The sequence below is a fragment of the Mobula birostris genome, chromosome 10 (genome assembly GCF_030028105.1).
Source record: "Mobula birostris isolate sMobBir1 chromosome 10, sMobBir1.hap1, whole genome shotgun sequence".
NCBI classification, from domain to species: Eukaryota; Metazoa; Chordata; class Chondrichthyes; order Myliobatiformes; family Myliobatidae; genus Mobula; species Mobula birostris.
Genome location: NC_092379.1, coordinates 51,911,205 through 51,936,871, shown reverse-complemented (window position 1 = coordinate 51,936,871; position 25,667 = coordinate 51,911,205). Strand labels below are relative to the sequence as shown.

General features: G+C 47.8%; 1 pseudogene; it reads right to left on the bottom strand.

Annotated features, from left to right (window-relative positions):
- Nucleotides 1-2,720: 2,720 nt before the first annotated feature.
- Nucleotides 2,721-25,667, bottom strand: part of LOC140203679 (uncharacterized) — a 131,669-nt pseudogene continuing 108,722 nt past the window's right edge.

The window sequence follows — 25,667 nt, the reverse complement described above, 5'->3', positions numbered from 1 at the left end:
AAATGTAAATGTACCTGGAAATTGAAAGTTTTGTTATGCTGAGCAAAAAAGAATTTAATTAAAAAAAAATTCAAATTCCAATTTATAATCACTAACATGTACTCAGTGGCCATTTTATTAGGTACAAAAATGCCACCTGGTGTGGTATTCAGTTGTTGTAGTCCATCCACTTCATGGTTGGACATGGTGTGTGTTCAGAGAAACCACTGTTGTAATTGTGATTACTTGAGTTACTATTGCCTTTCTGTCAGCTTGAACCAGTCTGACCATTCCCCTCTGACCTTCCTCATTATCAAGACATTCTCTCCCACAGAACTGCTGCTCCCTGCATGTTTTTAGGTTTTTTTTGCACCATTCTCTGTAAAATCCCAGGAAACCAGCGGTTGCTGAGATACTCAAACCACCCCATCTGACATCAACAATTGTTCCATGGTGAAAGTCACTTAGATCATACTTCTTTCCAATCCTGATGTTTGGTCTGACCAACAACTGAACCTCTTGACCAGTGGTCCCCAACCTCCAGGCCGTGGACCGATACAGGGCCACGAAGAATGCAGCGGTAGCCGGGACGCACCCAGCACATCTTTAAGAAAAAAGCCAAAATAAACAAGCTAATTAATTAGGTGCCACCCAGCATGTAAATGTCAGCCCAGATCAGAGGCGATTGCCTCTGGTATATGGTATATACAGGTATATGGAGGAATTTAAGGTGGGGGGGTTATATGAGAGGTAGGGTTTAAGGGTCGGCACAACATTGTGGGCTGAAGGGCCTGTACTGTTCTACGTTCTATGTTTATTGTGGCTTTTTTCTTAAAGATGTGCTGGGTGCATTCCGGCTACCACTGCACCGCTGCATTCTATGTATCCTGATATCGGTCTGCGGCCTGGAGGTTGGGGACCACTGCTCTTGACTATGTCTGCATGCATTTACGCATAGAGTTATTGCCACAGGGTTGGCTAACCAGGTATTTGCAATAACAGGCGTGCTTAATAAAATGCTGACTGTTTACACCTCCTGAAATTTGTTGTATTGCTGCAGTTCAGTGCAAGACAGTAAAAAAAAACTGTTACAAAAGATAAGCAGTGGAAAAGAGGGGCAGCTAAGAGTCTGGGCTTTCATGATTCTAGAGAAGAAAGAAGCTGCAGAGGGTTGTAAAGCTAGTCAGCTTCATCTTGGGTAACAGCCTTCAAGTACCCAGGACATCTTCTAGGAGCAGCGTCTCAAAAAGGCAGTATCCACTATTAAGGACCTCCAGCACCCAGGGCGTGTCCTTTTCTCACTGTTACCATCAGGTACAGAAGCCTGAAGGCACACACACAGCGATTCAGGAACAGCTCCTTACCCTGTACCATCTAATTCCTAAATGGACATTGAACCCTTAAACACTACCTCACTTTTTTAATATAGAGTTCTGTTTTTGCATGATTCTTAATCTATTCGATAGATGTATACTGTATTTATTTTTTTCTTCTATATTGTGTATTGCATTCACGACATATGCTGGTGATAATAAATCTGATTCAGGATAAACAATGGACGTGGGTAATGAGGCAAGGCATTTTTTTTAACCCATCCCATCTGGAAATTCATCAGCAGGTACACTGGGGAAATGGCCGTCACCTATGCCATGTGTGGGAAAGCGTTTTTCAATTCATCTACCCTGTCTCGGCGCAGTACGTTCACGATGTGGAAGCAGTTTGTCTGCACTGTGTAGGAAGAGATGCTTAGTTCATGACGCTGAGCAGCCACCTGCCCTGTGTAGGAGAAAGCATTCACTCGGTCTGACAAATCAATGACACACCAGCGAGGGCATACAAAGTATGTGTAGGGTTTTACTCAGTCATTGAGGATTAAGACACACCAGAAAACAACCCACACAAACTACTGTAGGAACTCAGCAGGTCAGGCAGCATCTATGGAAAAAAGTAAACAGCTGATGTTTCAGGCCGACTGTTTACTTTTTTCCATGGACGCTGCCTGGCCTGCTGAGTTCTCGCAGCATTTTGTGTGTTGCTTTGGATTTTAAGCATCTGCAGATTTTCTCATAGTTGTGACACCAGTAATTCACACCGTAGAGAGGGTGTTCACTGGCTCAAAGAGTGGGGAGGTAGTCGCCCAGTCTGTGGAATCAGCAGCGAGTCCTCGAGTGACTGTAGGAGCTGGATTCCACTGTAATTGCTCCTTAGAATTATATCCAGGATTTACTATCCCAGTCTGGCATCCTTCTGATGATATTTACAGCCCCTGGAACTAGGGGGATTTTTAATCTTTCTTGCCAATCCAATAAATAGTCTTGCTCTTGAGCACATACAGTATTTAATAATATGTGCTAATTAATACCTGTGTTATAATCTTCAGAATTTAGAAATTTATCATATCATTGCAGTTTTTATTAATAGGCAAAATCTGTCTATTGACATGAGTTTTAAGACCCGAATTAGGCCATTCAGCCCATTGAGTCTGCTCCACTATTCAATCATGGCTGATTTATCTTCCCTCTCAACCTTATTCTCCTGCCTTCCCCCCATAACTTTCAATACCCTTAATCACGAACCTATCAACCTTCTTTAAATATACCCAATGACTTTGCACCCACAGTGTCTGGGGTAACGAATTCCTCATCTCTGTTCTAAAGGGAGGTTCTTCTCTTCTGAGGACCTTTTCACTACATCTTATAATAAACAATTAACTCAAAGTGGATCAATCATAAGCACCTTTATTTTACTTGCTGCAAGGGAAGACTAGTACCACACAAGAGCCAGTGATAGCTTTGAATAAACAGACAGCAGTCACTCCTTAATACACAAGTTCAAGGATAGGGTGCATTCTGTTCATCTGCTTAATCAGTGTATTTGGCACTCTTCCAGTAATTCATCTGCTAGTTGGTAATTTACCGAGGACTTGGGTTCCATTGGCATAAATGTTGCACAAACACTATTAGCAAAGCACTTTGCTACAATACAGGTTCCATTTTGTTACAGGCAAAAATACCATTTTTAAGGACTTTCTACAGGGACACAATTGAGAGCATCCTGACTGGCTGCATCACTGCCTGGTATGGGAACTGTAATTCCCTCAATTGCAGAACTCTGCAGAGTGGTGCAGACAGTGCAGTGCATCTGTAGATGTCAATTTCCCACTATTCAGGACATTTACAGTGACAGGTGCATAAAAAAGGCCCGAAGGATCACTGGGGACCCGAGTCACCCCAACCACAAACTATTCCAGCTGCTACCATACAGGAAACTCTACCACAGCATAAAAGCCAGGACCAACAGGCTCCGGGACAGCTTCTTCCACCAGGCCATCGGACTGATTGTATTTCTATGCTATATTGACTGTCCTGTTGTCCATACTATTTATTACAAATTACTATAAGTTGTACATTGCACATTTAGACAGATGTAATCTAAACATTTTTACTCCTCATGTATGTGAAGGATGTCAGAAATAAAGTCAATTCAAATCACGTCCACGACCCTCTGATCCTAGACCCCTCCACTAAAGGAAACAGCTTCTACACACCCACCCTATCTAGGCCTTATTTTTGGATTAATAAGTCAGTCTTTCCACAGCAGCTTGGTGGAACAGTCCACATGGTATAATTATAGAATTTATCCACAAGTGCAAATTAACAATAGGTAAATTGCACATTTGAAATGTGACAAGTTAGGAAATGACAACAAAATAATTTTCTAAATGCCAAGAATCTGAAACATTCTGTTGGGAGTCTGCACACTGTCCAGTGACCATGCAGGTTTCCCCTGGGCATTCTGGTTCCCACCCATGTTCCAAAGACGTATCGGTTAATAGGTTACTTGGTCACATGGGTGTAAGTGGGTGGCACAAGCTCAGTGGGCCTGTTCTATGTCTCTCAGTAAAAATAATGCTTTCCAGCATTTTATGTGTGTTGCTATGGATGACAAGGGATGTCGAGGCTCCAGACAGAAGCAAGGAGGTATGGGTCAGGTACAGGCAGCTGAGATCGAGTGAATACCTGGAGACTACAGTAGATTGCAGGAGTGGACTCACAAAGAAAGCAAGGAGGGCAAAAAGTAGCCACAAAAGATAGATTAAGCAGAGCTCATGGACTATCCAATGAAGGGAGAGTACTTCGAGAGAGACACACAAATTGCTGGAGGAACTCAGCAGGTTCAGGCATCACCTATGGGGGTGAACCATCGTTGATGTTTTGGGTTGAAACCCTTCATCAGGACTGGAAAGGAAGAGGGAAGAAGCCAGAATAAGGAGGTGAGGAGGGGAAGGACTACCAGCTGGCAGCTGTCATGATAGTCCTTCCAAAAGTCACCTGGAGATGGATGAACAGGGAATATTGATACAGATATTCATGGTCCTGAGCTGTAGGTGTCCCTACCCCACTGGAGGGACATGGCGGTTCAGCGAGGTGGATAAAACTTACCGAGCCTGAACACTGAGGAGGGCACCTTCTTCATCCTGCCTCAGTGCCCATCACAAGAGACACAAGAGACAGCAGACAGAATCTGACGTGTAAGGCACTGAAACAGGTCCTTCAGCCCGACTTATCCATGCTGACCGAGTTGCTGGCCCAAACTCATCCAGTTTACCAGCATTGGGCTCAAAATCATTCTAAACCTTTCCTGTCCAATAGGCTTTTCAACACTGTAATCGTACCTGTCTCTACCACTTCCTCTAGCATTGAGAGTCAGACACCCACCACCCTGTGTGTGAAAAACCTGCCCCAATGAGCCATTTCAATCTGTCTCACCTGAAACAGAAGCCCTCCAGATTTACGCTCCCCTACCCTGAGAAACGGCTGTGATTATCCACCCTTCATCACTTTATAAACCTCTGTAAGGTAACGACTCAACCCACTATGCTCCAGAGGGTATAACCAGCAGAGGAAAGTGTTTTTATCCGCTCCCCACACACACACAGTGATGGAACACACGGCCCGAGGTGGTAGAGGGAGACGCATTAGGGGCATTTAACAAACTCTGAGATGGGCACATGAATGATAGAAAATGGAGGGCAATGTAGTCGGGAAGGGTTAGATTGATCATAGAGTAGGTTAAAAAGTTGGCAAACGTCGTTGGCCAAAGGGCCGACACAACGCTGTGCTGTAGTGTTCAGCATTCTACCCAGTCTCTTCATAACTCAAACTCACCACAACCGTGGGCCGCAGAACCATCACCGTGCTGTAGTGTTCTATGTTCCATCCATTCTCCATTTATAACTCAAGCTTTCCAATCCTGGTATCATCCTTGTGAATCTATTTTGCACCTTTGCCTTCTTAATGTTATCCTTCCTACAGTCAGGTGACCAGAAACTCAGTGAGGTCTCACCAACCTCTCGTGCAGTTGCAAGCCAGGTGCTGACCCTTGCGCTCAAGCCCCTGACCGATGAGGGTAACTATCAAACGCCTTCACCACCCCGTCTACCCACGTCACCACTTCCAGGGAACCCTGTACATGCAGGTCACTCTGTTTGCCAGAGTTCCTCAGGGCACTGCAATTCACCGTGCAAGTCCTGTCCTGGTTTAAGTTGCCAAAAGGCAACACTGTGCACTTGGCTTAAGCTGCCCCTAAGTTCTTGGCCCATTTCCCCAGGTGAACCAGATTCTGGACCCTGGGACCACAAAACAGGACGCTGAGAGAGCTCAGCGGGTTCAGCAGAGCCTCTGGACGATGAAGGCACAAGTTGATGTTTCCAGTCGAAACCCTGCGTCAGGAAACCCAGACCATTGACTCAATCCTCCTGCCTCCACCATGGTGTTGTTCCCTTAGTGGATTGCGCTCATTGAGCATCACACCACAGGTGAGAGTCACTCAGTGCCTCCCAACCGCCCCAGCAGTACGCAAAGTCACGGCCGACCATGACCGGGCACCATTCTCATCAACTTAACATCAGGACTTTCCACTGAAATTGACGACCTTTTTTTCCCCACATATGCCTCCACGTGCCATGTTCCTCCCAGTCCCTTCAGCTTGTCTGGATCCACTCAAAGTCTCCCCACATCCTCAAGCCCAGTTCATTCACACAGAACAGATTTATTTATAATCGATGCAGAACACAAGTGTACCTGCAGTTCCAGGGGAAACAACCCAAATGTGTCCAGTAACCAGGGTCCAAACCTGGATGTGATCAACAGCAGCAACAACTGCAGAATCAGTTCCTGCAGTCACTTGTAAACTCACCGCTCCCTCAGCAGCTGCATTGTTTAAATTCCCCACGTATGTACCGCACATTTAAACAGTCCCTTTAGCGTGAGCTCTTCGGTGCCTCCAGAGGTGAGAAGATTGAGTGAAGTTCTTCCCACATTCAGAGCAGGTGAACGGTCTCTCCCCGGTGTGAATGCGTTGGTGAATCAGCGGATCAGCTGAACAAGTGAACCCCTTCCCGCACTTGGAGCAGGTGAACGGCCTCTCCCCGGTGTGAATTCGTTGATGCATCAGAAGTTCGGATGACCGAGTAAACTCCTTCCCGCATTGGGAGCAGGTGAAGGGCCTCTCCCCGGTGTGAGTTTGTTGGTGCATTTGAAAGTTGTGCAACAATTAAACCACTTGCCACACTCAGAGCAGGTGAACAGTCTCTCCCTGGTGTGAACCCGCTGGTGTATCACGAGCTGTGACGACTGAGTGAACCCCTTGCCACAATGGCGGCAGGTGAACGGCTGCTCCCCGGTGTGAATTCACTAACATATCACCATGTGGGATGAGTGAGTGAGTCCTTTCCTGCACGACAGAGCAGAGGAACAGCCTCTTCTCCAGTGAGAATTTGCTGGTGTCTCATCAGATACGATGACTGGGTGGGTCCCTTCACCCCCTGAGCAGGGTGACAGTGTTTCTCCAGGACCTCAGTGATCACTCAGTAAAAAGATGACTGAATTACTTTCCTCAAATGGAAACAGGTGGAGTGATCACTGCCCGCTCCTTCACGGAGCTGAAGTTGTTACACGGCTTCTCTGCAACTTGGTCCCAACCCCATACAAGTGGTTTCTCCCCTCCCCACCATAGACAGTGTCTCAGTCCCCAGCTGTGTCACGGTCGGTGCCCTGCAACAGCCCTCACTGCCTGGGGTCTGAAGTGAAACAAACCAGCATCTCTCCTTCCACGTTCACAGGCCGATGATATTCAGGTGCTGGGGAGCTGAGTGGGGTGTAGACCTGATGTGATATTCCGTCTGAGATACTCAGCCGTGATTCCTCCACCTTTGATGTAAAAAGACACAAAAACCATCAATAAGTGCAGGGTAGTGACAGAACAGATCACCGTAATTGTAACATCTAAGAGAAGTTTGGACAGGCACATTGATGAGAGGGGTCGAGAGGGCTATGGTTCAGATATGGACAGATGGGTCCAGGCAGGAAATCCAGTTGACAAGGACTAGATGGGCTGAAGGGCCTGTTACCATGCTGTAGTGCTCTATGATTATCCTGCCTCTGGGTCAGGATCAGGAGCTTGTGTCCAGCTCCAGATTTGAGCACAAGACTGGGCAGAGTAGTCAATCACGCTCAGATAACAAATCACTACATAAAGATTAGAAATCCCTGGATACAAACTTTTGAAATTCCCTGCCTGATATCGCAATGAAGGTCAAGTCTTTTAATACATTCACACGACATATCAAAGCACCCTTGGGCCGTACGGGAGCTGAGGAAGTTCATTTTTGCACTGCCAAGTCCTACGTGAAAAAACAGCGATGAACTAGGGAGATGCAGATTATTGGGGAAACAAATTATTAGCCAGCACATGAGGCAAGTCTCCCAAACACTGTCACGACAACATCCTGCACTGTGCTGGCGAATGTGCCGTGTTTAACAGTGAGGTCTGGCCCCTCCACCTGTCCACAGGAAAGACGGAGGCTCCCCACCCCACAGATGATGTTGCAGCAGAGAAGCAAGAAAATTCCAAGTTGAAAAGTTTGATGTTCAAACTACATTTATTATCAAAGTATGTATACATGATACAACCTTGAGATTTGTCTCCTTACAGGCGGCCACAAAATAAGAAATCCAAAAGAACTCATTAAAAAAAAGAGCATCAAACACCCAACGTGCGGAGGGAAAGAAAACAAATCATGCAAACATTAAGCAAGTTGCACTCAGAATGAAGGTGAGCCCAGAGCAGGCCACAGCCTCGGCCCCAGTTCATTGCAGAGCCCAAGAAACATTGTGGAGCATCATACAGAACCGGCCTGACTCTCATCTCTGGCCCCGACACCCTACGTGATGGTAAGCGCCTACATTTCATTAGCAATTTGCAGAGATTGGATTGGATTGTGTAGATTGGAAATAACATATCCACCTCGCTGACAACCAACACTGGTGCACCTCAGGGTTGTGTGCTTAGCCCACTGCTCAATTCTCTCTACACCCATATACTCATAAGCCACTTGAGAGCCCATGAGTAGATCAACAGAACGAAGACCATCATCCTCGACCGAGGGATAGCCACAACGATGGCCCATGACTGTAAGACCAGGCACCACTCAAATACCATCTGCAAATTTGCTGATGATACAACCACTGTTGACAGAATTTCAGATGGTGATGAGAGGGTGTACAGGAGTGAGATATACCAGCTCACTGAGTGGTGTCATAGAGAAAACCTGGCACTCAACGTCCATTAAGACCAAAGAACTGACTGTGGACTTCAGGAAGGGCAAGGCGTAGGAACACATACCAATCCTCAATGAGAAGTGGGGAGAGTGAGCAATTTCAAGTTCCTGGGTGTCAATATCTCTGGGGATCTAATTTGGTCCCAACATATCAGTGAATTCTAAAGAAGGCAAGACAGGGGCTATACTTCATTAGGAGTTTGAGGAGATTTGGTCTGAAAACTTCTACAGATATAACATGGAGAGCATTCTGACTGGCTGCACCACATCTGGTATGGGGGCTGGGGGAGGTTACTGCACAGGATCGAAGTAAACTGCAGACCATTGTAAACTCCGTCAGCTCCACGGGCACTAGCCTCCGTAGTATCCAAGACATCTTCAAAGAGTAGTGCCTCAGAAAGGCAGTGTCCATCGTTAAGGACCCCCATCACTCAGGACATGCCCTCGTTTCATTGTTACAGTCAGGATGGAGGTAGAGAACGCTGAAGGCACAAACTCAGTGGTTCAGGAACAGCTTCCCCTCTGCTGTCCGATTTCTGAATGGACATTCAATCCACTACCTCACTACTTTCTTGCCCTACTTATTGAACTATTTAATATACTCATATATTTACTCTAATTCAGTTTTTTTCTATACGATCATGTATTGCATCGTACTGCAGCTGCAAATTTAACAGATTTCACAACATATGCTCACCAAAGACTGCAGCCAATTTCTGCAGCTGTACCGTGGTGGGTATCCCTGGTTGCATACCACCTGGTAAGGAGGGGCCATTACACAGGACTAGAGAAGGCTACAGAAGGTTGTAACTTCAGCCCCCACTGTTGAGGACCTTCAAAAGGTGATGCCTCAGAAAAAGGTCATCCATCGTTAACGACTCCCACCACACAGGACCTGCCCCCTTCTCAGTGCCACCATCAGAGAGCAGAGACAGAAGCTCGTCAGCACAAACCCTCAATGCTTCAGGAACAGCTTCTTCCCCAATGCCAGCATATTTCTCAATGCACAATGAACCCATGAACACTACCTCACTATTTTTGCACTACTGTACTATTTAATATTTTATATTATTTCTTATTGTAGATAAGTATTTTTTATATATTGCACTGTGCCCGAGAAGAGTTTATTTGTCATACAAGCCGGGAAAGCACTAGATCCTTTTTGGCGGTGTGACATTCATCCCCTTACCCTTGATCTCCTCCTTCCCTGCACTGACCCCGTTTCTTTCGCCCCTCAGTATGGAGAGCAGAACAGTACAGCAGATGAACAGGCCCTGTGACCCACCATGTCTGTGCTGACCGTGATGCCGATCCAGACTAATCCCGTCCCCTTGCACAGGATCCATCCGACCCCATTCCCTGCCTTTCACACATCTGTCTAAACGTTCCACTTGTATCTGCTTCCCATCACTTCCCCTGGCAGCCCATTCCAGGTACCTTAACATCCATTGATCTTTCCCTTAATTGCACTCAGGGACTCAACCTCGAGGGCCGTCTGGGGCAGATTCTTACCGCAGGCTGGGATGGAGATCACGCTCATTTGCAATATTTCAGAAACCATCTCCCCAGGGCCTCGATACACTGAGTGGCTACATTAATAAGTACACCTGCTCATTAATGCAAACATCTAATCAGCCAATCATGTGGCAGCAACTCAATGCATAAAGCACGCAGACATGGTCAAGAGGTTCTGATGTTGTTTAACCAAATGACAGAATGGGGAAGAAAATTGATCCAAGTGACTTTGATCGTGGAGTGATTGTTGGTGCCCACAGTATCTCAGCAACTGGTGATCCCCTGCGATTTTCACACACAACGTTCTCTCGAGTTTACAGAGAATGGTGCGAAAAACAAAAAAAAATCCAGTGAATGGCAGGTCTCTGGGTAAAAACACCTCGTTAATGGGAGAGCTCACGGAAAATGGGCAGACTTGTTCAAGCTGACAGGAACTGAAATAGCTACACGTTACAACAGGGGTGTGCAGAGCGGCATCTCTGAACGTACAACACATCAACCATTCAAGTGATGGGCTCCTGCTGCAGAGGAGCACAAACACACACTCAGTGGATACTTCATCAGATACAGGAGGTCACCGAGTGTAACTGCAGCATTATATAGTTCAATTATTTTGCAATACCTTCTGTCATCTTAATTGCACGTTCACTCTCAGTGAGTCGTGTACCGAGCTCTCAGGACTCTCTGAACACCCTCACTCTGAATCGGTAGTCATTTACAAAGTAATCCACTGCTCTATTTATTTCACGGAATTGGATGAGCTCATTTAGAGCTAGTGTCACTGACTTCTCCATGTGAGATTTCATTTGCCCTGTTCTCACCCACCAGGGGCAGCACCTCTGGTGAAGGGGCTTGCTGTGTCCATTCTGGGGCAGCTCACTCACCTTTGTTCCCCAGTGGGTACGGCTCTCACCTGTGGCGTAACGTAGCTGTTTGCCTGTGATAGTGGCCACACCATCGATACAAAGCTTTGACAGGCAGGCTGAACCAGACGAGGGCAGCTGATGGGCCCCGTACCCCGGAGGAAGAAGGACACGTCTGCCCTAGCGTGCAAAGTCTGCCCCAGCGGACTGGGCAGATGAGATCCAACAGTCAGGAAGGTGGTTTTGTAACACTTCGTGGGGTGGGGGGGGGAGCACAGGACAAGGCACAGAAGTCACGGTCATCACTGCCAACAAGGAAGGCTCATACCACCGAACCCGGATTTCCGAGCTCGAGAGAATGGATTTGCCTCAGTACCTTGGCTTTTCCACGTAAAAACGCTGCCACACAGGTTTCACTGTCATCGTCAGATAGGATGGACAATGAACCAACTAGTCATCCTCACCCACACATATCCTGTGCAATCGATAACTTCCTGTATTCCTGTTCCAACACCGTCACCCAGTTCTGCACCATCAGTAAATATGGATACAAGACACTGGGCCCCAAGTCACTGATCATGGCTTGTGAACCGCTGGGGCCCCTGTATCTATCCTTGTAGCCTTCAAACCCAGAAAACAAACTGTTTATTCCTAATCTTTTCAGCCATTTCGAATCCAATCCTCAATTCACACCAGTATAATATCTCCAGCCCTTGGTTGTTTTATTTTTATCTTTATGAGATACAGCACAGTAACACACCTTTCCGGGCCAACGAGCCCACACTGCCCAATTACACCCAACTGACCAATTAACTAACTAAACTGTTTGTCTTTGGAAAGTGTGAGGAACAGAAATACATAGAAACATAGAAAACCTACAGCACAATACAGGCCCTTCGGCCCACAATGCTGTGCTGAACATGTCCCTACTTTAGAACTACCTAGGCTTACCCATAGCCCTCTATTTTTCTAAGCTCCATGTATCCATCCAGGAGTCTCTTAAAAGACCCTATTGTTTCCGCCTCCACTACCCCTGCCGACAGCCCATTCCACGCACTCACCACTCTCTGCGTAAAAAACTTACCCCTGACATCTCCCCTGTACCTACTTCCAAGCACCTTCAAACCGTACCCTCTCGTGCTAGCCGTTTCAGCCCTGCGGAAAAGCCTCTGACTATCCACACAATTGATGCCTCTCATTATCTTGTACACCTCTATCAGCCACCTCTCATCCTCCGTCACTCCAAGGAGAAAAGGCCGAGTTCACTCAACCGATTCTCATAAGGCATACTTCTCAATCCAGGTAACATCCTTGTAAACCTCCTCTGCACCCTTTCTATAGTTTCCACATCCTTCCAGTAGTGAGGTGACCAGAATTGAGCACAGTACTCCAAGTGGGGTCTCACCAGGGTCCCATATAGCTGCAACATTTCCTCTCGGCTCCTAAACTCAATCCCACGATTGATGAAGGGCAATGCACCGTATGCCTCCTTAACCACAGAGTCAACCCGCGCAGCAACTTTGAGCGTCCTATGGACTCGGACACCAAGATCCCACTGATCTCCACACTGCCAAGAATCTTACCATTAATACTATATTCTGCTATCATAGTTGACCTACCAAAATGAATCACCTCACACCTATCTGGGTTGAACTCCATTCTGTCACTTCTCAGCCCAGTTTTGCATCCTATCAATGTCCCGCTCTAACCTCTGACCGCTCTCCACACTATCCACAACACCTCCAACCTTTGTGTCTCAGCAAACTTACTAATCCATCCTTCCACTTCCTCATCCAGGTCATTTATAAAAATCACGAAGAGTAAGGGTCCCAGAACAGATCCCTGAGGCACACCACTGGTCACCAACCTCTATGCAGAATATGACCTGTCTACAACCATTCTTTGCCTTCTGTGGGCAAGCCAGTTCTGGATCTACAAAGCAATGTCCCCTTGGATCCCATGCCTCCTTACTTTCTCAATAAGCCTGGCATGTGGTGCCTTATCAAATGCCTTGCTAAAATTCATATACACTACATCTACAGCTCTACCTTCATCAATGTGCTTAGTCACATCCTCAAAAAATTCAATCAGGGTCACAAGGCACAACCTACCTTTGACAGAGGCATGCTGACTATTCCTAATCATATTATGCCTCTCCAAATGTTCACAAATCCTGCCTCTCAGGGTCTTCTCTATCAACTTACCAACCACTGAAGAAAGACTCAATGGCCTATAATTTCCTGGGCTATCCTTACTACCTTTTTTGAATAAGGAAACAACATCTGCAACCTTCCAATCCTCTGGAAACTCTCCCATCCTCATTGATGATGCAAAGATCATCGCAGGAGGCTCAGCAATCTCCTCCCTCGCTTCCCACAGTAGCCTGGGGTACATCCTGTCCGGTCCCGGTGACCTACCCAACTTGATGCTTTCCAAAAGCTCCAGCACATCCTCTTTCTTAATATCTCCATTCTCAAGCTTTTCAGTCCACTGCAAGTCATCCCTACAATTGCTAAGATCCTTTTCCATAGTGAATACTGAAGCAAAGTATTCATTAAGTATCTCCGCTAATTCCTCCCGTTCCATACACACTTTTCCATTGTCACACTTGATTGGTCCTATTCTCTCATGTCTTATCCTCTTGCTCTTCACATACTGGTAGAATGCCTTGGGGTTTCCCTTAATCCTGTCTGCCAAGGCCTTCTCATGGCCCCTTCTGGCTCTCCTAATTTCAGTCTTTAGCTCCTTCCTGCTGGCCGTATAATCTTCGAGATTCATGTTATTACCTAGTTTTTTGAACCTTTCATAAGCTCTTCTTTTCTTCTTGACTAGACTTACAACAGCCTTTGTGCACCACAGATCTTATCCTTTCCATGTCTCATTGTAACGTACCTACTCAGAACCCCACGCAAATATCCCCTGAACATTTGCCACATTTCTTCCCTATGTTTCCCTGTTTCTAATTTATGCTTCCAAGTTCCTGCCTGATAGCCTCATATTTCCCCTTACTCCAATTAAACATTTCCCTAACTTGTCTGTTCCTATCCCTCTATGCTATGGTAAAGGAGATAGAATTGTGATCACCACCTCCAAAATGCTTTCCCACTGAGAGACCTGACACCTGACCAGGTTCATTTCCCAATACCAGATCAAGTACAGCCTCTCCTCTTGTAGACTTATCTACAGAATGTGTCAAGAAACTTTCCCAGACGCACTAACAAACTCCACCCCATCTAAATCCCTCACTCTAGGGAGATGCCAATCAATATTTGGGAAATTAAAATTCCCACAACAACCCTGTTATTATTACTCCTTTCCAGAATCTGTCTCCCTATCTGCTCCTCGATTTCCCTGTTACTATTGGGTGGTCTATAAAAAACACCCAGTAGAGTTATTGACCCCTTCCTAACTTCCACTCACAGAGACTCCGTAGACAACCCCTCCGTGACTTCCTCCTGGAGGAATCCCTCTTAGCACAGGGAAAACATACAAAGTCTTTGCAGACAGAGCAGGAATTGAACCCCGGTCACTAGCGCTGACTCTTACATTACCATGTTGCCCTAATTTTGTTTCGTAACTTTGTATGGCACCTTTCAAAGTCCTTCTGAAAATGCAAGGTCACTGCCTCTACCCATTTCTACCCTTCTAGTTACAACACCAACAAAACTAAAAAGAAATCAATCATCATTTTCTTGTCATAAATCTACAGTATGTTAAGTCATAGAAAAGGCCATTTTACCCAATTACATACGAACTATATACATTAAATTCACATTAATTTGGCTCCCGCCCCCCCCCCCGCCTTCGCGACTTCATCTGGATAAAATTCTCGATCAGATTCATTATTTACTAGGAGTGCAATTCCTCTTTACCCGTTCTGAGTTCCAGCTCCAGTCGCTACGTGCTCAGATTTGGGCATCGAGAGGTCGGCAGGGTTTGGGGAAACTCACCACCAGTTCCCAATTCGTCTGACTGTGCACCAGGCGCTGTGAAATCAATGGACGCCTCCCTACCCACAATTCCAGGCTAGCGACAAACCGCTCTACTCCCTCGGTACACACGCGCCGCCACGTCCATTTCGGGCCGCTGGTCTCAGGACGGACAGTCTCAGGGCAGGCGGTGAGACATGGGGTGGGAAGGGTTTATCCTCATCGCGACGGCCAGCGATGCTCATGGCGCCTGCCCTGCTGGGAACGCTTCTTGATGTTGATGATACCCGCAGCCTGGCGCTTGGTCCCAGTCGGACTTCCGTCTGAGCCGAACTGGACGTCACGTCCGGCATCAGGCGCATGCGCTCTGGGCCACTGGACAATTCCCTTGGCAAACTGCTTGCAAACTGGCGTTTAAGCAGCGCCCATCAGTGTTTTACAGCTTCCTCGCTGCTTTGTGGCCTTTATAAGGGCCTATATTGACACCAAGGCCTTCTCATGCCCCCTTCTAGTCTTCCTGTCTATTCCTCACCGACTTCTTGGCTACCTTGTAACTCTCTAGAGCCCTGTCTGACCCTTGCTTGCTAAAGCTTAAGAAAGCTTCTTTCTTCTTCTCAACTAGATGCTCCACATCTCTTGTCAAACATTGTTCCTTCACCATACCATCCTTTCCCTGTGTCAATGGGCCAAACCCAACCAGAACCTCCTGCAAATGTTCCTTAAACCACTCTCAAACAACAAACACTCCCCTTTTTCTCCCTCTGTCCCTCTGACTATACCCCTTGTCTTTCCCCCCACTTGTCTTTTTCCCTAGGCCTCCTGTCCCATGATCCTCTCATATCCCTTTTGCCAATCACCTGTCCAGCTCTTGGCTCCATCCCTCCCCCTCCTGTCTTCTCCTATCATTTTGGATCTCCCCCTCCTCTTCTCACTTTCAAATCTCTTACTAGTTCTTCCTTCAGTTAGTCCTGACGAAGGGTCTCGGCCTGAAATGTCGACTGTACCTCTTCCCAGAGATGCTGCCTGGCCTGCTGTGTTCACCAGCAACTTTGATGTGTGTTGCTTGAATTTCCAGCATCTGCAGAATTCCTGTTGTTTGCGTTTTTAAATTCACTACTGCGAAGCCTCTTCCAGTGATGCCTACACCGAAGAAGTTTAGATCCTCTCTTCGATGGGAGTTCAGTGAAACCATCTTTCGCTGCTCCCCATCTGTAATTTCTTCGGCTCTTCAACTTTTCGACCACACTTTGACTCAGACTCGCTATCACAGCCATATATCCTTTCTTGGAACGTGCCTCTGTCACCAACTTACTCCAATTGGCTTTAGGATTCGTTTCCAAGCCTCTCAATTTGGACCTTCTGAGGATCCCAGGTACTCAAATTTTATTGACTCTGCCTCTCGCCGCTTCTCCCGTCAAGCTCTGAAGGTGACTCTCTCCGCCATGAGGAGGTACTTGGTGTCCCTATCCCAGACCCTTCCACACCTTCGGGACACTTTCTTCGCTGTCTGTAATGGTCCTACCCGTTATTTCATCCTCCGTCGGATTCACGCCTGCAATCGCCGTTTTTCTAACTTTGTCATGTTAGGCAAAGATCGCAAGATCCTACATCTACAGACTCCAGAGCCTGCCGGCCCTGAAACTAGCAGGCATGAACTTCAGATTGCGGCCTCTGCCATTGATCTCGGCGGCTCCAACACCTCAGGGCATATTTAAAACCCGGACTCCAGCAACGACCATGGACACCTTCAAAGCGATTGCGCAACCACCAACTGCGACTCCAGCCTTGAACTCCAGGCCGGGTCTTTATGTGCTACTATTGTGACTCCCATCTCCCCTTCCCCCACCAATACTCTGCAATCCCGTCTCCTTCAGATCCCATCGTCAGCTCCTGGGTCCTCAGAGGCTCCATCTTCCTCTCACCCCAACCCTCCCCTCTCCATTGACACCCCCAGCCTCCCCCTCCCCCCGATCCCAGCTCTCAAGATTCCAGCCTTGAACTCCAGGCCGGGTCTTTATGTGCTGCTATTGTGACTCCCGTCTCCCCTTCCCCCACCAATACTCTGCAATCCCGTCTCCCTCAGATCCCACCGTCAGCTCCTGGGTCCTCAGAGGCTCCATCTTCCTCTCACCCCAATCCTCCCCTCTCCACTGACACCCCCAGCCTCCCCCCTCCCCACTCTGATCCCAGCTCTCATCCGTGCCGGGTCTTTACCACCCCCTCCGACCTTCAACTGTCGGAGGCAGAATGCTCGGTCCTCAGTAAGGGCCTCACCTTTGTCCCCCTTCGCCCACACCTCAGCGAGTTCCATGTTCGCCATGATGCGGAACTTTTCTTCCGCCGTGTCCGTCTCCGAGCCTACTTCTTCAGCAAGGACTCTTCCAACCCCACCAATGACCCCTTCTCCCGTCTTCAACCCTCCTCTTCTTCATGGACACCCCGCTCTGGTCTTCTGCCTGCTCTGGATCTCTTTATCGCTAACTGCCGACGGGACATCAACCGTCTCGACTTCACCGCACCTTGTCCCCATTCCAACCTCACTCCTTCGGAACGCTCTGCTCTCCACTCCCTCCGCACTAATCCTAACCTTATTATTAAACCTGCCGATAAGGGGGGTGCTGTTGTAGTCTGGCGTACTGACCTCTACCTTGCCGAGGCACAGCTACAACTCGCGGATACCTCCTCTTACTTACCCCTCGATCGTAACCCCACTAAGGAGCACCAGGCCATTGTCTCCCACACCATCATCGACTTCATCCGCTCAGGGGATCTCCCATCCACTGCTATCAACCTTATAGTTCCCACACCTCGCACTTCCCATTTCTACCTCCTACCCAAGATCCACAAACCTGCCTGTCCTGGCCGACCTATTATCTCAGCTTGCTCCTGCCCCACCGAACTCGTTTCTGCATACCTCGACACTGTTTTATCCCCCCTTGTTCAATCCCTTCCGACCTATGTTCATGACACTTCTCACGCTCTTAAACTTTTCGATGATTTTAAGTTCCCTGGCCCCCACCGCTTTATTTTACCATGGATGTCCAGTCCCAATATACTTCCATCCCCCATCAGGAAGATCTCAAAGCTCTCCGCTTCTTTTTGGATTCCAGACACAATCACTTCCCCTCTACCACCTCTCTGTTCTGTCTAGCGGTATTAGTCCTTACTCTTAATAATTTCTCCTTTGGCTCCTCCCACTTCCTCCAAACTAAAGGTGTAGCTATGGGCACCCGTATGGGTCCTAGCTATGCCTGCCTTTTTGCTGGCTTTGTGGAACAATCTATGTTCCGTGCCTATTCTGGTATCTGTCCCCCACTTTTCCTTCGCTACATCGACGACTGCATTGGCGCTGCTTCCTGCACGCATGCAGAGCTCGTTGACTTTATTAACTTTGCCTCCAACTTTCACCCTGCCCTCAAGTTTACCTGGTCCATTTCCGACACCTCCCTCCCCTTTCTAGATCTTTCTGTCTCTGTCTCTGGAGACAGCTTATCCACTGATGTCTACTATAAGCCTATTGACTCTCACAGCTATTTGGACTATTCCTCTTCTCACCCTGTCTCTTGAAAAAACGCTATCCCCTTCTCGCAATTCCTCTGTCTCCGCCGCATCTGCTCTCAGGATGAGACTTTTTATTCCAGGACGAGGGAGATGTCCTCCTTTTTTAAAGAAAGGGGCTTCCCTTCCTCCACCATCAACTTTGCTCGCAAATGCATCTCCCCCATTTCACGTACATCTGCTCTCACTCCATCCTCCCGCCACCCCACTAGGAATAGGGTTCCCCTGGTCCTCACCTACCACCCCACCAGCCTCCGGGTCCAACATATTATTCTCCGTAACTTCCGCCACCTCCAACGGGATCCCACCACGAAGCACATCTTTCCCTCCCCTCCCCCCCCCCGCTTTCCGCAGGGATCGCTCCCTACGCGACTCCCTTGTCCATTCGTCCCCTCCGTCCCTCCCCACTGATCTCCCTCCTGGCACTTATCCGTGTAAGCGGAACAAGTGCTACACATGCCCTTACACTTCCTCCCTTACCACCATTCAGGGCCCCAGACAGTCCTTCCAGGTGAGGCGACACTTCACCTGTGAGTCGGCTGGGGTGATATACTGCGTCCGGTGCTCCCGATGTGGCCTTTTATATATTGGCAAGACCCAACGCAGACTGGGAGACCGCTTTGCTGAGCACCTACGCTCTGTCCGCCAGAGAAAGCAGGATCTCCCAGTGGCCACACATTTTAATTCCACATCCCATTCCCATTCTGACATGTCTATCCACGGCCTCCTCTACTGTAAAGATGAAGCCACACTCAGGTTGGAGGAACAACACCTTATATTCCGTCTGGGTAGCCTCCAACCTGATGGCATGAACATCGACTTCTCTAACTTCCGTTAATGCCCCACCTCCGCCTCGTACCCCATCCGTTATTTATTTTTATACACACATTCTTTCTCTCACTCTCCTTTTTCTCCCTCTGTCCCTCTGACTATACCCCTTGCCCATCCTCTGGGTTTTTCCCCCCCGACCCCTTTTCTTTCTCTCTGGGCCTCCTGTCCCGTGATCCCCTCATATCCCTTTTGCCTATCACCTGTCCAGCTCTTGGCTCCATCCCTCCCCCTCCTGTCTTCTCCTATCATTTCGGATCTCCCTCCCCCTCCCCCTTTCAAATCTCTTACTAGCTCTTCCTTCAGTTAGTCCTGACGAAGGGTGTCGGTCTGAAACGTCGACTGCACGTCTTCCTAGAGATGCTACCTGGCCTGCTGCATTCTTTGATGTGTGTTGCTTAAACCACTCTCTGTGTTTTAAAAAGAAAACATCATTTCCCACCTTCCCCCCCCCCCACCTTCCTAGAGTCGCCACCTATGGAAGTTTATAAAGCGCCGAAGGGCATCAATAAGGTGGATAATCACAGTCGTTTCGCAGGGTAGGGGAGTGTAAAACTAGAGGGCATCTGTTTCAGATGAGACAGAGGAAGATCTAAATAGCTCATTAGGTGCAGGTTTTTCACACAGAGGGTGGTGGGTGTCTGGCTCACAATGCTAGAGGAAGTGGTAGAGGCAAGTACAATTATAGAAGGTGAATACTCGCAAGGTGGAAGGTCCTGATGGAGTACCTGGTAAGGCTCTGAAAACCTGTGTCAACCAACTGGAGGGGCAGGTAGCATTGAGGAAACAGGTAGGATGCAGAAGGACTCAGACAGATTAGGAGAATGGGCAAAGGATATACAATGTTGGAAAATACATGGTCATGCACTTTGGTAGTGGAAGTATATGTGCAGACTATTTTCTAAATGGGGAGAAAATCCAAAAATGTGAGATGCAAAGCATGTTGGGAGTTTCAAGTGTGTTGGCGCATGGCCAAGTGGTTAAGGCATTTGTCTGGTGATCTGAAGGTCGTTAGTTCGAGCCTTGGCTGAGGCAACGTGTTGTGTCCTTGAGCAAGGCACTTAACCACACATTGCTCTGCGATGACACTGGTGCCAAGCTATATGGGTCCTAGTGCCCTTCCCTTGGACAACATCGGTGTCGTGGAGAGGGGAGACTTGCAGCATGGGCAACTGCCAGTCTTCCATACAACCTTGCCCAGGCCTGAGCACTGGAAACCTTCCAAGACGCAAATCCATCGTCTCACGAGGCTAACGGATACCTATATATCATGTATATATATATATATATTAAAAATACAAGAGCAAGGATGTGACGCTGAGGCTTTATAAGGCACTGGTGAGGCCTCACCTTGAGTATTGTGAACAGTTTTGGGCCCCTCATCTTAGAAAAGATGTGCTGGCATTGGAGAGGGTCCAGAGGAGGTTCACAAGGATGATTCCAGGAATGAAAGGGTTATCATACGAGGAACGTTTGATGGCTCTGGGTCTGTACTCACTGGAATTCAGAAGGATGGGGGGAGAATCTCATTGAAACCTTTCAAATGTTGAAAGGCCTAGACAGAGTAGATGTGGAAAAAGATGTTTCCCATGGTGGGGGTATCTAGGACAAGAGGGCACAGTCTCGGGATAGAGGAGCACCCTTTCAAAACAGAGATGCGGAGAAATTTCTTTAGGATGGTGAATTTGTGGAATTTGTTGCCACGGGCAGTTGTGGAGACCAGGTCATTGGGTGTATTTAAGGCAGAGATTGATAGGTTCTTGATTGGACAGGGCATCAAAGGTAACCGGGAGAAGGCCAGGAACTGGGGTTGAGGAGGAGAGAAAAAAAAGATCAGCCATGATTGAATGGCAGAGCAGACTCGATGGACCAGATGGCCTAATTCTGCTCCTATGTCTTATGGTTTTATGGTTTTATTCAAGGACATTTTCAACCTCTCACTGCTACAGGCATAAGTTCCCATTTGCTTCAAAAAGGCAACAACTATACCAGTGCCTAAGAAGTATAATGTGAGCTGCCTTAATGACTATCACCCAGTAGCACTCATGTCCACAGTGATGAGATGCTTTGAGAGGTTGGTCATGACTAGACTGAACTCCTGCCTCAGCAAGGAATTGGACCCATTGCAATTTGCCTATCGCTACAATGGCTCTTCACACAGCTTTCGACCACCTGGACAATAGGAGCACCTATGTCAGGATGTTGTTCATCGATTACAGGTCAGCATTTAATATCATCATCCCAGAATCCTGATTGAGAAGTTACAGAACCTGGACCTCTGTACCTCCCTCTGCAACTGGATCCTCCACTTCCTAAACAGAAGATCACAATCTGTGCGGATTGGGGATAACGTCTCCTCTTCGCTGACGATCAACACTGACGCACCTCAGGGGTGTGTGCTTAGCCCACTGCTTTTCTCTCTCTATACCCATGACTGTGTGGTTACGCATAGCTCAAATGCCACCTATAAATTTACTGATACACAACCATTGTTGGCATAATCTCAGATGGTGACGAGAGGGCGTACAGGAGTGAGATATGCCAACTAGTGGAATGGTGCCGCAGCAACAACCTGGCATTCAACGTCAGTAAGATGAAAGACCTGATTGTGGACTTCAGGAAGGATAAGATGAAGGAACACATACCAATCCTCATAGAGGGATCAGAAGTGGAGAGAGTGAGCAGCTTCAAGTTCCTGGGTGTCAAGATCTCCGAAGACCTAACCTGGTCCCAACATATTGATGAAGTTATAAAGAAAGCAAGATAGCGACTATACTTCATTAGGAGTTTGAAGAGATTTGGTATGTCAACAAATACACTCAAAACTTCTATAGATGTACCATGGAGAGCATTCTGACAGGCCGCATCACTGTCTGGTATGGAGGGGCTACTGCACAGGACTGAAAGAAGCTGCAGAAGGTTGTAAATCTAGTCAGCTCCATCTTGGATTCTAGCCTACAAAGTACCCAGGACATCTTTAGTGAGCGGTGTCTCAGAAAGGCAGCGTCCATTATTAAGGACCTCCAGCACCCAGGGCATGCCCGTTTCTCACTGTTACCATCAGGTAGGAGATACAGAAGCCTGAAGGTACACTCAGTGATTCAGGAACAGCTTCTTCCCCTCTGCCATCCGATTCTTAAGTGGACATTGAATCTTTGGACACTACCTCACTTCTTTAATATATATTATTTCTGTTTTTTTGCATGATTTTTAATCTATTCAATACTGTAATTGATTATTTATTATTATATTTTTTTTCTTCTTCTTTATTATGTATTGCATTGAACTGCTGCTGCTAAGTAAACAAATTTCACGACGCATGCCGGTGATAATAAACCTGATTCTGATTCTGAATTACAGTGTCTGAAAGTCATTTGGACAGGTACGTGGATAGGAAAGGTTTAGATGGTTCTGCGCCAGATGCTGGCAAATTGGACAAATCTGGGTAGGCAACTCGGTGAGGATGGATCAGTCAGGCCAAATGAGCTGTTTCTGTGCCTTCCTCCTCGGCCTCTGTCTGCCATCTCTCGTGTTGTCACATAACCCAGTGGGATGGGTACTGAGGTAGGACAGGAAGCTGCTTCACCTCCTCCCCCTGTTGGTGTAGTGCACACACTGCCCCCCTCCCCCTGCAGGTTTTATTCTGACTTCTTAAGATAATCTGACTGGTTCCCCCTCAGTGCTTGGGCTAGTTGTGTTTTACCTCCGTGACTGCCCCCAACTCTGACACCCCGCCTCCCTACAGTGGGGTAGACACACACTGTGTGTGTTCGTTCACTGCCGACGTCGAAGAGGACCTCGTCACCATTTGATGGTGTCGAGACTAGCGCGTGATTTGGATTTAAGTGAGGGAGAGTTGCGCAGCGTCAGCCTCACTCTCTCTTCCCAATTCTCATCTGGATCCAGTGGCAAGACAGAGTCTAGATGGCTGGAGATGGGACTAGACGCAGTGGATGACCAGGACATCTTCTGTGTCTTATCTTGCTCTACACTTTCCACGACACTTGCAGAGACTGCCTTCTTGACCGTTGGACCGTCCATTGGCCTTGTCTGCTCAATCCGCTGGAGTCTGTCTTCACATGCTGGGATAGACAACTCCCTATCTCACCGAGGGTTTGAGACCCGTCGGCTACCCTCACCTGGTTTAGCCGGCTTGTCGAAGCCGTTGCCTGGGGTGTGGCCGCTGTCGCATGCAAACAGCTACGGGGAGACACAGGTGAGAGCTGAGTGCCAGGTGGGACCAAAGGTGGACTAACCACCCTGAAAAGGACGCGACATGTTCCCCCACCAGAGGTGCTACCCCTCCCTGACACTCCATACATCCCAGTAGAGACACACACACAGGGTGGACCATCATGCCCCACTCCCCTAACCTCCCTTCGCCAGTCACACAGCAGCTCTGTGGCTGTGCTGGGAAGGAAGCACCAGGAGACAAACAGGCCCTTTGGCCCACCAAGTCTGTGCTGACCACAATCATCTCAGCTCTCCCCTTTTGCCTGCACGTGGTCCATATCCCTCCATCCCCTGCCTGTCTGTGTGTCTAAGTGGCTCTTAATTGTCGCTGTTGTTTCTACTTCCAGCCCCTCTCCTACAGCAGTGCGTTCCAGGCAGCCACCATTCTGCATTCTGTGTTTGTTTTACTGCCTCAATGTAAATACGTGCTGGTACACTGTGAATCAAGTCGACCCTTGTCCCTGAATGATGTGTGGCCTGGTCTGTGTGGAGGGCAAACAAAACAGAAGTTTTTCACTGTATCTCCGTTCTTGTGGACAATAATATTAAACCCACACCAACTGTCTGTGGATATAAAAAAACACTTTGTCTTGCAAACCACATGTAAACTTGCCCACCCTCACCTTAAACCTAAGGGCCCTTGTCCTGATTGCTATTGGTACTAATCTATTTTGGTCACACGTATCGAGGTGTGGTGAAATGCTTACTCGCAATACTGTTCATGCACATCTAATTGTTACACGGTGCACCGAGGGAGAACAAGTTCGAATAACAAAGCTGAATAAAGTGTAACAGCTAGAGAGAAAGTGCAGTTCAGGATCTTAACAAGGTTAAGGGTCCATCTTATCATACTAGGGACTCATTTAGTAGTCTTATTACAGTGAGGTAGACACTGTCCCTGAGCCTGTGGTATGTGTCTTCAGTCTTTTGTATCTTCTGCCCAGTGGGAGAGGAGGGAAGAGAGAATGTCCACTGAAAACACTGACGTCTCCATTTCTCTGCACAGATGCTGCCTGAACTGCTGAGTTCCTCCAGCTCGCTTGTGTGTTGCTTCAGATTTCCAGCATCCCCAGACTCTTGTGTCTTGACTCCTAGTATTTGACAATTTTACCCTGGGGAAAACACTCTAACTAAACTATTCTATGAATGTCTGTCAGAATTTTATATACTGTGTGTATGTTCGTGGTCTTCTCTAGGCCAAGGTTCGATGTGTTCTGCATTCAGACCGGTGTGATTATTTGAGTTACTGTCACCTTTCTGTGAGCTTGAAGCAGTCTGGCTGTTCCCATCTGACCTCTCTCTTCAACAAATCATTTTCGCCCATGGATAGGATTAAACTGGGGGATTGCTGGGTGGCGCGCCTCAAAATGCTGCATCTCAATAAATAAAAATAAATACATAAATAAACTTACTATTTTTGTTTCTCGCACTATTCTCAAACTTCCCATCTGGGACCAACAATCATTCCATGGTCAAAGTTACTTAGATCACATTTCTTCCCCATTCTGATGTTTGGTCTGAACAACAACTGAACCTCTTGACCATGTCTGCATGCTTTCATGCATTGAGTTGCTGCCACATGATTGGTTGATTAGATATTTGCGTTAACAAGTAGGTGTGCTTAATAAAATGGCCACTGAGTGCATGTCCTTGTCATGGTCCAGTCCGTGATGTCCGCATTCCAGTTCACGGTCCGGTCCATCGAACCTTGCTCCAGGTTTTCCTATCTACCCTGTTTCTGTTCCTGTTGAGCACTAATTGAGGCAGCTGATGCTCGTTGGGGCTGGCTGCATAAATACCTTCAGAGACCAGGGCGTGGCTGCTGGATTGTTCTCGTCCTGACTCCTTGTATCCCTTCCCCTGCCTTCTGTACCCTCGCCTTGTCTTGCTGGTAACTCTTGCCTCGTCTCGCCTGAAGTTTTGTCCTGGAGCCACCCTGTACTTAGCTCCCTTCCTGTCCCTTGCCTCCGCCGAGTAAGCCAGGCCGTCTTGCCATTACCCTGCGGCTGGTTCTGTCCCTTACCTCCGTCGGGTGGAGTACCGTGCCCTGCTCAGGTGATCCGTGCCCTGCTCAGGAGTACCGCGCCATACCCAGGAGGAGCTTCAAGACCCCAAGCCTCGAGCCTCGCCCCCAAGCCAAGC